The 12558-nt window shown below is 43.5% G+C and overlaps 1 protein-coding gene across 3 annotated transcripts in view; it reads left to right on the top strand.

The window, feature by feature from the left end:
* EPHA4 (EPH receptor A4) overlaps positions 1-12558 on the top strand; it is a 241040-nt gene that overhangs the window by 8646 nt on the left and 219836 nt on the right. The gene's annotated exons all lie outside the window — the stretch shown is intronic.

Genomic DNA, 12558 nt, shown 5'->3' with positions numbered 1-12558 from the left:
TGAGATCCGAGCGGTCTAAACGTTCTGCTCTTTGCTCCATGCTGCCGCCGGTCTCTGCGCAGATCCCCCGTTTTCTTTCACTGTTCGGTGCCGTCTTCATTAGAGGGATTCGGATAGCATGGAATGTATTGGAGACCTGCTTGTCCGTCCTCTCCTATCTGCCAAAGAGTTATGGCTACAGAATAAAACAGAAGGCGCAGTTTGGGTTTTGTTTTTTTTTTTACTTATTACAGACTGGCTACTGCCCAAGGATTTTTTTGTACTTAATGACTTCATTAGTAAACCGAACTGCAGATATAATTGGCTCTTTCACAGCTTCCATTTTCCCCCTGAGCAGCCTGGAAAAGTGCCTTAAGCCTCAGGAGGCTCTTTGTGGTTGGGTACCTGTGCTAGGATTTTTGGCCAGTAGTTGAAGATCTTTCAGCTGTACACTGACAGCATAATACAATCAAGATCTGAATGCTTTTCCATGTAGGAAACATACGGAAGAAGTGGTCCTTTTATCATTTTGTTTGAAATGGTTTTTTTTTTCTCTCTCTCCCCTTACCCCTAATTAGCAGCCGGCATAGAATCGGTTATCAATGAGTTTGAAGGCAGGATTTGCTAGCGCAGCATCGCCAAGAGCAGCTCTTGCTCTTCATTAGAAAGTTCTTGCTCACGTCACGCGTTTGGAGCCCATCTTAACTGTAAACAAATTGGGTTTTTATAGCGAGCAAACCAGTGACTGTGAGCAGAATTCACTAAAAAAAAAAAAAAAATCATCTTGAGAATGGAAGTTCTGCAGACTTGTATAAAACATTGCACTTTTCCTTCATGCAGCCTAGCCTAGCTCGCCAAACACTTTAGATAACTGTTTCTAGTAAGCGCACTCCTACTGATTTATCCACTGGGTACAGGAAGAATAGAAGTGCAGGTTGACCTAAGTGGTGGTTTATTGTAGGGGAATTAAGATGCGTTCTCTTATAAGAGTATTGGACAGTACCAGGGCAAAGGTCAGTACCAGGTCACGCTGATTGATGCTAATCTAATACTTTTCGGAGCCACTGGCCCAAACTTGATGAGATAATTGCATGACAAATACTGTGTTGTTCAAGAGAAGTCATTCGAGATGTTTTATTGGGGGACAGTACAGATGGCGGGGAACTTCAGAGTATAAATGGTTAAAGCAGCAGTTCAAACTGGATTGTTTCCGAGTTGAGTTGCACCCTATTATATTTATCCTATTTTTTGCATTTTGATTTTTAGCATAAACGCTACCTATCTCTTTTTTAAGGGGCACACAGTATATTTTGGAAATCTTTCCAGAGGTTTCACCTACTTCAGCCTGACTGCTCCTGATGTGAAGTAGCACAGCAGCACTCCTGATTTAACTGTGGGTGGGGAGTGGCTTACCAGGAAGATCTTTGGGATGCTTTAAACGCTAATAGCGCCACCACGGGAATGACAAAAAAAAAAAGGAGAAAGAGGGAGCTTAAGTGATTATGTTTGTTTGAACTAGCAGCCGAATTAACCAAGCGTTTTGCTCACTGCCCTGCTGCATTATCTGCTACCCCCACTTTCCTGCCCACAGACTGGATGGGGGGGACGCTGGCTGTCACCTGTTGCTGACCCTTTGCCAGCGGTGCTGTGATGAGGCTGTACTTCACAGAGGAGATCCTTTGCACTACACTGACTCCCAGTCCGGTGTTACCAGCTCCCAACACTATAAAATCCCCCAGCAGGTAGTAAAGTCGCTGGCTCTCTCTTTAGGGTTGTCATTGCAATGTGTTATTTGTTGACCAGGATGCAGTTGTTTCTCTATTTTTTTTTTTGTAATCATTGTAGAAGTTTAAAGTAGATCATGTGTTTTACAGGGTACAAGAATTTTCCTGATTTTCTACTTCTATAGAAACCCACGAGTTAGGCAGGGGAAAATTTTCAGTCATTTATTTGTATATTTACAGCTCACCTCGTCGCTCTGTGTATCCTGTTTAACGAGGTGGGGGTTGGGGGGGGGAGAATGATTTGTTTGAACATTGCTCTCCTCTGGGCAGAGTGTTCCTGGGCTTGCTTCATTTTTAGCCTGGGTAAAGACAGACATTCCTGCGAGCCTGGGGGGGGTGGGGGGTGGCTGAAAGGAAGCACATGGCTAGGGCATTTACAAATGTACACGCGCTCTTTTGCCCCTGCTTGGCCGACCGCACGAATAGAAGGTGCATGTGGGTGCGTTTAGTGCCTGTTACTTTGCAGCTGCTGATTTTCCAAAGGCCAGAAGCTGGCAAGTTTCCCTTCGAAAACTGCCCACAGTTTATGCGGTGTAAAAATACCGGTGTAGATTTCAAATGACACGGGCTATTCCAAATTGCCCCCCTTTGCATCCAGCCCATTCAATGTGTATGTGTGTGTGTGTGTGTGGTTCACAGCGAGAAAAGAAAGGAGTCTGCCCAGGTAAAGACGTCTGCATTAGATAAAGGCCTCCGTGTGAGTGCCTTGCTGATTATCGGCCTGCTTGTCGCTTCTCTGAAGAGGAGCAGCGATGGATCGGAAAGCAGTTGGCGCCCAGGCCAGTCTGCTCAATAACTAGGAACCATGCCCAGTTGCCCAGCTGTCAGGAGCAGGGAGAGAAAACTTGTACCCGTTTTATCACTGCCCTCTGCCCTAACATAGCGTACTTTTCTCAAGAGAATAAAGTATACAGCGTAGTTCTGTGCCGTAACACCACTTTGCACTCGTTCTGACAAAGCCAGAATCCCAAAGCCTGCGAAGACCACAAGCCCTTGTTTCAAACCTAATGAGCAAGTTCTGTGGGGGCAGCGTGGCAGGACAAATACAGGAGAGGTCAGAGGTCACTCACTTCCTCATCCATCTTCCTCCTGTCATTCTGAGGTCAGAGTGAGAATTGATTAAGACCTTAAGTTTGACAAAGGCCTGGTGGACTAAAATGACCAGGCCAGGGGTGGGTGGGGGGAGTAGGAGGATCCTGATGCTGAAGGCTTCAAGACTGGTTGTCTGCTGGGAAGCCGCAGAGCCACTAGAGACGGGAGACCATTCCTCCTGTGCCTCTCATGCCCAGCAGGATATGCTAATAAGGGTCAAGAGTAAGGTGAGATGTCAGAGTTTACAGGGTGCCCCTTCCCAAAAACAGCTGCAAGTTCAGTTCAGCTCCTGCTCCTAAATAACATTTCATTAGATTGGATGTGCGTGAACCAACAAAGCACCCAGCAACTGGTAGGACTTGTCAGGAAACCTGTGTGATCGGCGTTAACAGGAATGTAAAAGTGTGTGTGTGTGTGTGTGTGCGTGTGTGTGTGTATAGTCATAAGAGTATTTAACAGGATAGCTCAGGAAGCATCCCGGAAATGACAGAGTTATTCATTTTGGGCTGCTACTGCTGAAAGTGCATGGAATCCAGCAAAGTTTATTTTCACCATTGAAGGAACCAATTCTCCACTTCTGGTTCTTTTGCTATAGGCACACATTTCAAGAAAATTCTCAGTAAATGGGCCTTTTAGGTTTGTAGTCCTTGCTTGTACAGAAAGAATACATTTTTTTTTTTTTTTACAAAGTTTTCATTGGTTTTATATTCATGCAGTTATGATGTTATATTGTAAAGCTATATGCTGAATTAATGTTTGAATGTAAACCGAGGTGATGTTTCTTACGGACCCCGGTATATAAAAATCCTTAAATAAATAAAATAAATAAATAAATACATTAAATGAACCATACAAAGTTTCTGACTGATAGTAAATACAGTCTCTCTTGGCTCTAGTGCATGGTCGCTGCTCTGACTTCATGTGCATTCACTTTACTTTGCATAAAACCTGCAGTGTGCTGCTTGCATGTTTGCTTGGCAATTCTTAAATTAAGAAATCTTTATAAGTCCATGTAAATGCTTGATTTATCTAAACTCTTTCCCTCTAAAAAAAACTGTATAAAAGTAGCAGCAGTTGCAAGCCCAGAAAGCCTCCTATTCTCTTAATGCCCCAAAATTATGACTTAGGGTTTGATTTACTAAGTTGTTTTTTTTTTTTTTTCCCTTATGGACACAGAATGGGAAAAATAGCTTTAGTAAATCAGGCCCATAAGCTTCAAAACTGGAAACTTAAAGATGAATTTTGAAAGCCCGGCATACCAAAACCGGGAGATACGTGAATGTCTTGGGCCAGCGCCCGCAGAGTGGATTTTAAAAGGCGCCCCCGCGTACGTGCGTATCTCCCGTGACGCGCACACAAATGAAAAGCTCCGAAAAGGAGGACGGCACGGTCTGGGCGGGGCATGGCCGTTCCTGGATTTCAAATTCAAATGTGCATGAAAATACTTACACGCACAGGTACGGGGGCTGGGGGGTCCCCTGCCGGGTAACTTTACTTCTGCTACGGAAGACGTGTAAGTGATAAAATAAAGACAAATGGATCGGAGGTGTTTTAAAGGGAGGGGGCTAACAGGGGAAATGGGACGGCATTAAACTAGGGGGCTTGGGAAGCGCTGTCCCTTACCTGTGCGAACTGGGAAGCGAACTGGGAAAACTGTAAATGGCGTTGGCACGCATCTACTGAAATCCCCCCCCTCCCCCCACTTACGCGGTAGAAGCGGCATTTGCGTGCATAGGTGCGTCCGCACCCACTTGAAATTGTGCGCACGTGCGTGCGGTCGGTCCATTTTGTAATGCGGCAATTATGTAACATGTTATATAATTGCCGCGTCCCTGGATGCAGGCCGACGAATGCACGCCCAAGTCTTCCCGCGTTCCTGTTTAAATGTTTCCGGTCGTGGTGTCAGCATGAGGGAATGCTGGTAGCACTTGGAGCTCTTTTTTTTAGGGCACTAAAAGTTAGCTCCCTAGATTTAGGCCTGCTAAGTCATTTGCTGAGGCTTCTACTGCTGCAAAGCGGTGCTGAGCACTTTTTTTTCTCCCACCCCTAACTGTGTCTTCCTCCAGCACCCGCTTTTTAAGTTTTGTAAATTTAGGAGCCTCCTGAAACTTAGGAGCCTAATTTTAGAGGCTCGGCCCTTCTCCATTTTCAGAAGGGCCAATTTGGGAGCCTCACTCCCAAAGTTGGGCACCTTAAAATCTTTGAAGGTTGGCCTCTGTTTTCTGAAATCCTGCAGTGGGGTTTAAAGTAGGCCAAGCCCAATTGCAGCTGCTAGTGCTTAAAGCAGGGTGTTCAAATCGCTAGCCCTTCCTGGCTACAGAGGTGCTGGCCTGCAAGCAAGCTTCCACTATGAAAGGGGGTCAGAAGGGCTGCTTAGACCCTCTTTTATACATTTCTTCCAGCACCTTGCTTGGCCTTTCTGTTTTTGATTTTTTTTTCCTCTCATGTTTGATAACAACATCCTTAAGGAGTCCTCGCTGGAGTGATGGGATTGCTTTTATCTGACTAGCTTTGAAGCATTGCTCTGATCATCAAGAATAGCTGTTCATGTTGCAGCTGGAGAGGGCAGAGTTTAATTATGGTTATTTTTTTAATCCTTAGAACTTTTTGTTCTATCCTAGTTGCATTTTTGTTGGGTTTTTTTTTTTTGTAGAGACTAGGAGGAAAAAAAAAACACAATACCGGGGCCAGATCAATAGGATAACCCCGGGAGGGGAGCTGTGAGCGGGTCGGTTCAGATATAAGTAATCGAATGGGATCAGAAAAGCTTGGCTTATTTGTGAAGACCTGCAGAACCCATAGAAGGCGGCAGAGTGGACTGAACAGAGCGATTTGAGTCAAATCAAGCCTGTCTGCGGGAGATCCCACAGCTAGCTATGACATTTTAACGTATGACTTTTGCAGTTACAATGAATAGAGCCTGTTTGGTCCAGACTCCTGTTTTTTGGTGCAAAAAGGATAATTATATGATTATATCGTGCTGTAGGTGGAGTTTTGGATTTGCTCCCCAGTTTTAATTGCTTCTTATTCTGTTCTGTCTCAGGCTTTGCAGAGCCCATTATAGGATTTTCAAAACACTTTCTTTATATCTTTTTGTGCTGCTTTCATTGCAAGGTGAAATGATTCCTAACTTTAAAAAAAATCTGTACGTGTTGTTGCTTAGTTCCACGGTTGAAACTTTAGGTAATTTCTTGCAAGTAGATGGTCTGCTCATCAGGCTTCTGTAGTGCATTGTTCTAAAAGCTGTCTTGGTCATGGAGAAATGAGTCTTAGTAAGTTGTGATAAAGTTTAAAAGAAATATCCCCCTAAAAAGATGGATCAAAGCTTGTGTCAAAGAGAAAAAGATGATGAAGATGAGCACCCATTGCTCTAAATGGTTATCAGTAAGTACACCGTTGCTTAACTGGGAGTCATGTCTCATTAATCATCATTTGTCCCTTAGAAAAGATTTTAAAAGTTTTCCCTATACTTATTAAACAACCACTAAAACGTTCAAAATTAACAAAATAGCTTAAACAACTAACGTACTTCCCCCATAATGTTTATCTTCCCTTTTTATTGTGGCTTGTTAGCTTTTCGAAGACCAGCAACATCCAGAGGATCAAGTAGCATGAGCTTCCCAGGTCACCTATCAGAAGAAGGAGGTTCTGACAAAGTTTATGTACAACTTTTTTGGCTGCGCCTTCAAAAAGCTTCCCTACCATTTCAGACTTCTGTAATGTTGTCCGCCATGATAACGTTTGCCGCTGTTGCTGATTTTTTAACTCGCCGGACGCAAACCTTTATTCAGGCTTCAGGGGCTGCTTGTTTATAATAATAATCATAATGTAAAAAAAAAAAAATCAAGTTGGAATCCATCATTCTCTTCAATTTGATGATGTTAGGAGCTGAGAACATTGTAGCCCTACTAGCTCGGTGGTAAGAGGTTTTTGTTTTGTTTTGTGATGTCTGCAACCTTTTTCAGAAGTCTCCCGATGAAAGAACACGCCCTCCCCCTTTGCAGAGGGTAATACCCTTTATTGCCCTTGTAATAAAATGTATGAAAGAAACAGCTCCTTTGCTCACGTGATTTTTTTTTTTAATACAAGAATCAAGCTCCCCCGCCCCGATGGTGGGATAGACACTTTTCTGTCATTGCATCCCATTAGGTTTCCCTTTCGCTAGGTTTCTGGGGAGCAGGTGAGGTCACAGAGCTGGAGGACTCAGAGACAATTAACTCTCCCATGACTAAATGGCCATTTTATGAATATTCACAGCCGGGCTCCCCTCCCTGGGAAGCTAGGCCTGTTGTTCGTTCCCCCCCCCCACCCTCTCCCCGCCTCAGAAAGTTTTTCTCAGTGAATGGGGCCTGTCAGCTGTCTGGCCGGTCGCCCCCTCCTCCTCCTCCTCCCCTCCCCCCCCTTTCTTGTGGCAGGGAACAGATTCCTGATTTACATACTCCTTATACACCCTCATGCAAAACAGTCCTCCCATTTCCCCTCCATGTCACAAAGGACACAAGAGCTTCCATCGGAGGCTCCAGCCAACAACCTCCGTCTGTTTATGCAGAGCCTGATGATTTGAATTTCATGCAAATTCATTCTATTTTGATTTGAGCCTTTCTTTGAAAGATCCGGAATGCCCCTATTTGCAGACTGCTCTTTTTTTGTATGGCTTTTCCTTTGCAAATCTGGTTGCTTGTAGCTGTCGCTCGTTCAGTACTGAGCCCAGGGGCTTTAGGGATGCTCCATTTTTACTTCAGATAGATAAAGATTTTTATTGTTGCTCATTACATGTTTTTTGTTGTTGTTGTTGTTGTTGTTATTGTTTTGGGTGGAATTACTGCCTGACAGTTTAAATTAGGTTTTCCTACAGTTTTGTTTCCCAGTAAACTGAAAGAAAACCAGTTGATGTGGTATGGCTTTGGTTTCTGAAATGTGCCTTTTTTTTTTTTTTAATGGATGTATTCGAACACGAGTTAGCACAGCTAGCTTACTTACGTTTTTAGAAAGAACAAAAATAGTTCATCTACTGTGTCATAAGAAAACAGTCGTCCCCGAAAATAACATTGTAATGGAACAGGGAAACCAGGGACAGCAATTCAGAAATTCAGTAAGGAAAGTCGAATAAATGGGCTCATCGTGAGAACACAAGGCCTCTGGAGGGTATTTGTCTTATTGGTGCCTTGGAGATGTTTATTTTTTCCCCCTTCATTTTGCACTGCTCCAAATAACGGTTAAGGGCCAAACTGCTGCCACTGATGGACAGAAGTTATTTTCTGCAGCTTCACTGTGGAGTCCTGTGGCAAATTAAATAAAAAGCAGAACATGACAGTGACTAAATGATAATTTTTATAAACCTTTTATGTTGCCAGTTTTTTCCTTTACTTACTGCACTCCCTACCTTTGCTCAGTTTCATTCACTCTATAATTCTTTTTTCTCTGAGGCCTTCTCTGTTTTTCTTTTTTGTTGCTTTAATGCCACTTTTCCTAACTTCCCCTGATGCTTCCTCCTGCTATTTATTACCCTCTGCTTTCTTTACCTTGCTATACCTCTCTCCACCTTCTTTTGCACATCTCTCTCTCCCCCCCCCATCCCTTATTCCCTCTTCCCATACACCTTGTGGCATTCTCTCTCCTCCTTTGTTCTATCTCCCTTCCTTTCACCTCTTCAGCCCACCATCTGCCCTTCTCTTTCCTCCTAGGTTGGGCAGAAATAAAGCTGGCATTTGAGCCTGAGCTAATAGGGAGGGGGAGTGCCCAAGGCTATAAGGAGCGTCATTGGAAGGGGCAGGATTTGAACCCTGGCTTCCGTGGTTCTCAGCTGCTGCTGTAATCACAAGGCTACTCCTCCCTTTCCTCGCCCTCTCTTCTCTGTCCCCCCCTCCCCACAAATAAGGATGCTGCTGATCCCATCCTTGCACAAAGCTCTCTGATCTACAGGGGGCATACAGTATAGTTACTACAGAGGGCAAAGATTTTGTAACGTGAGGGATAGATGTTGCCTAATTTTTATGGCAAACGTATAAAATTGCAAGAAAATATCTTTGGATGACAATAAAAAAAAATAATGTCTCTTCTCTTCATTTTTCCTGCCCACAGCTATATTATTTTTTATTCTGATTCAATAAAAGGTAAACATAATCATAAGTTACGAATCCGTGGTAAGTGTGGTATAGTCAAGTCTCCTGATATTACAGTTTTTCCGCTTTCAGGTCTCTATGCTGCTATTTCTGCTCTTTTATACTGGAGTCAGATGTACTAACTTCTACGCCTATAGATACAAATTGCCACGGGGGCGAGGGCAAAAGATTGTTTACTACATCGGGCCCGCACTATAAAAATGGTGCAAGATTAGGGTTGTGCTGACAGGCAGCAGCACATCAATCACCAGATATGTACTTATAAAAGGTAAGAGTCTTTCCGAAGTGAAAAACGATTAAGAGGAAAAATAGGGAGCAAGAATGCTACTTTTCATTTGTTCAAAGTAATAGTTATCCGTTTTGCTCCTGCAGAGCGGGTGATCGTGCACCCTTTGAGGTGCCTGAAAAAGCGAAATATAAATAACATTGTTTCTTGTAAACCGATATGATATGATTGGTGTCATGAATGTCGGTATAAAAAAGCCCTAAATAAATAAATAAATAAACATAAAGAGAGAAAAAAATAAATAGCCAGCGCTGCTGGCGGAACTCACCAACTCTTTACACCTTATCCTGAATAAGGGGTTTTACAGCTGTCATTTAACAGTGACTGCCGTGATTAAGGGCCTGTTTGCTAAGCCTTTTTTTTTTTTTTTGTTTTACTCCCTTAGACCCAGAATGGGGAAAAAAAAGTTGTATATCTGGTCCTACAGCTGAAATTTCACTTATCAGGAGGGATCAGTGAGAAACTTCTTTAAACTGTGTCAAGGAGAAATACACCCTGATTTATTTGGCGACTTTTGGTTGCTGAATGCTCCGTTTGACAGTACTTTTTTTTTTTTCAAGATTTAGTGTTTCTATTTGGAGTAACAGGATGCAGGTGCCACTACTTTTGGACAATTTTTATTTCTAAACCTTGTAAATGTAACAGCCGCAAGCTGGCAGGAACGTTTTTTTTGTTTTTTTTTTTGAGACAACGACTCGGTTGGATTGAAAGTCAATTTCAGACTCACAGAGATCAGGAAGTAGCAACAGGGCTAGTAAAACCAAGAGGGACAAGCAAAAAAAAAAAAAAAAGTCTTTCCTGCTCTTAGGTACCTCCCATACTGTTTGCTGAGACTGGCCAAAGGCTGATTCCCATGTATTCATGGCGCTCCGATAGCTGCTCCTTAAAGCTTTCTCCATTTTCCCTGAACGAGATTCCTAACCGCCAGGTTTTTCCTGATCCTTTAACAGCTATATTCCCTTGACTGCCAACGTGCAGCATCTTCCCCCACTGTACGCAAATCCATTTTATTCCACTGCCCTGCACGAAGCCTTTTGTACAGATTTTTTTTTTCTTATTGTCCCCGCACGATCGTGTTTTTTTTTTTTTTTTTTTTGCTTTTGATGCTTCTAAATGCAATAATTAATTGCGTTTAGCAACGATGAGGCATCGGGATAATTAAGTCTGCTCTTAATAGAAGGCAAATGGCAGTCTAAACAGTAATTAGGATGTTAGACAGACTACTGCGCTTCAAAGCAAATTGGATTGTGGTTCCCCCCCTCCTTTCCATATAGTTCAGCAGGAAGCCCCATAAAGTTAACAAGCCGCGAGCGAGGCGAGTAAGGCCCAGGCTGGCTTTTTTTTCGATTTTTACGACGTTGGCTTGCTTCTCGCTGCTGCCGCTCCGGCCAAACGCTGTTTTGCCCAGCGACTTGGAAAGTATGCATTTCTAGTGATTGTACAAATTTTGTATTTAATAAAAAATTTTATAAAAAGAAAAAAAAAAGACTCCCTGGGTCGGAGGTCAGCGGGACGCGGGCAGGTAGCCCGCGGCCAGTTCCCATTCCGAGCCACGCTGCCCTTTCGGATGGTTGGCTTTCGGCTTGGCCAGCGAGCACACAGAGTCGGAGCAGGCTTCCGATAATAATTATCATCCCCGGCGTGTGTGTGCATTCCTGCAGAGCCAGCTAGCTTCGCAGTTTATTGTGGCAGTCTGCAGCTGCCTTTGGTGGTGGAAGGCAGGCTTGGGAGAGCATTATTTTCCTCCAGTGTTTCAAACCCATAGCATTTGTGTCGGTATCTTAATAAGCCAAAAAATGGAGCAGCCTTCTTAATATTTACCTGGTTGCATAGAGTCCATCAAAATGTGTGTGCAGGTCTATTTCTGGTTTTAGAAATGCCCAAAAAATTGTAAGCTAAGTTGGCAAGCAGCTATTGTGTTTTGTGCTTTGTGCTTTTTGGAAATGTTTTATTACAGTGCACCCTGCCCCTCCACTCCCCTTCCCTCCCCCAAACCACCGCCAGTGCTTTTGGCCTCTCTTTCCTAGATTGTGCTATCTGCTCGTATCAGTCTGGAAATAAGGCACACTGTCAGCTTAATTTCCCCCATGAATAACACTGGGAGGGATGCAGAGCATTCACTGGGGCCATTAATGAGTTATATAGCACTTTAATTGTAGTTAGATTCATTTTTTATCCCAGGAAGAGCAGGTGGCTTGGAATGGATCAATGAAACTCTTCAGTGGGTTACAGATTGTGAAACGTAGCTCTTCTCTTCTAGCGTGTGTGTGTGTGTGTGTGTGTTGGAGGGGAAATAGTTTTCGGGGTGCAGGACAAACTCTCTTTTATTTCACCAGCTTCCTGCCAGGACAGATTGTAAAGGCATTAATTAATGAGGCTTTCACCGTACATAAATTAAACATATCTGGCTAGGAGGATACAAAAAAAAAAAACCCAACGTGTTGCCCACTGCTCCTGTGAACTTAGTGCTTGAATTCTGTTTTGAGCAAAAGTGTTGTCAGGAGTTGCAAAAGACATTCTCGCTTGTTAAACAGTCTCCCTTTGAAGCATGCCTGTCTGGCAAGCAAGGGGAGAGCTAGGAGGCAAATTAGTTTAGTGAGAATCAATGTTCTTTTCTTTCCTTCTTTATCTCTTGTCTTTTATTTTCTCTTCAACATTTTCTTATCTTTTTTTTTCTCCTTTTCGAGCACGTTTTCTCCACCCTTTTATACTGCGTCCCCCCCCCCCCCCCCCATCTCCTGTTGGTGTTGCACCGAGAGCTTTCGCATCTCCCGGCAGCTTTCCTGAGATCTGTGCCAGTGCGCTCTGAGAGGGCTGTCAGGAGTGAGATAGGGGCGACGCACACAGCTTGATCAAATATCCAGGCTCCCTGGTGCGTGGCCATTGGAAAATGGAAATAAGGAGAAATAGCTTCAGTAAGCCGAGCCAGTTCATGTAATTGTGGGGAGGTGCAGGAGATCAGGACAAGGGCATCATCAGTGCCCCCAACTAATTTTCTGACCTTGGAATACTTGGGTTATAATTGCTTATCCTGGCTTAAGAGTTCTCCTTTCCAGAGAGCTGGGAATGCAGATTAGAGAGGGGCCCTAGCACTGGTTTCCCCTTGGAATGTGCTGAGGCTTGAGCTCATAAATAATGAACCCTGAAATGCTAACAACTCTTAGATGCAAAAGTGTTTATTGGCAGGTCTCGTCGGTTCTTATTAATTCAATAATGCTTCTTGACAAGATACTCTTTAAAAGCTGGAAACCAAATATTGTCCTTCATCCAAAAGGTGCATACTGTACTAATGGGC

The sequence above is a fragment of the Rhinatrema bivittatum genome, chromosome 9, assembly GCF_901001135.1.
Source record: "Rhinatrema bivittatum chromosome 9, aRhiBiv1.1, whole genome shotgun sequence".
In the NCBI taxonomy this organism is placed as follows: domain Eukaryota; kingdom Metazoa; phylum Chordata; class Amphibia; order Gymnophiona; family Rhinatrematidae; genus Rhinatrema; species Rhinatrema bivittatum.
Note: the sequence above shows the minus strand (reverse complement) of the source record. Positions and strands in the feature narration are given on the sequence as shown.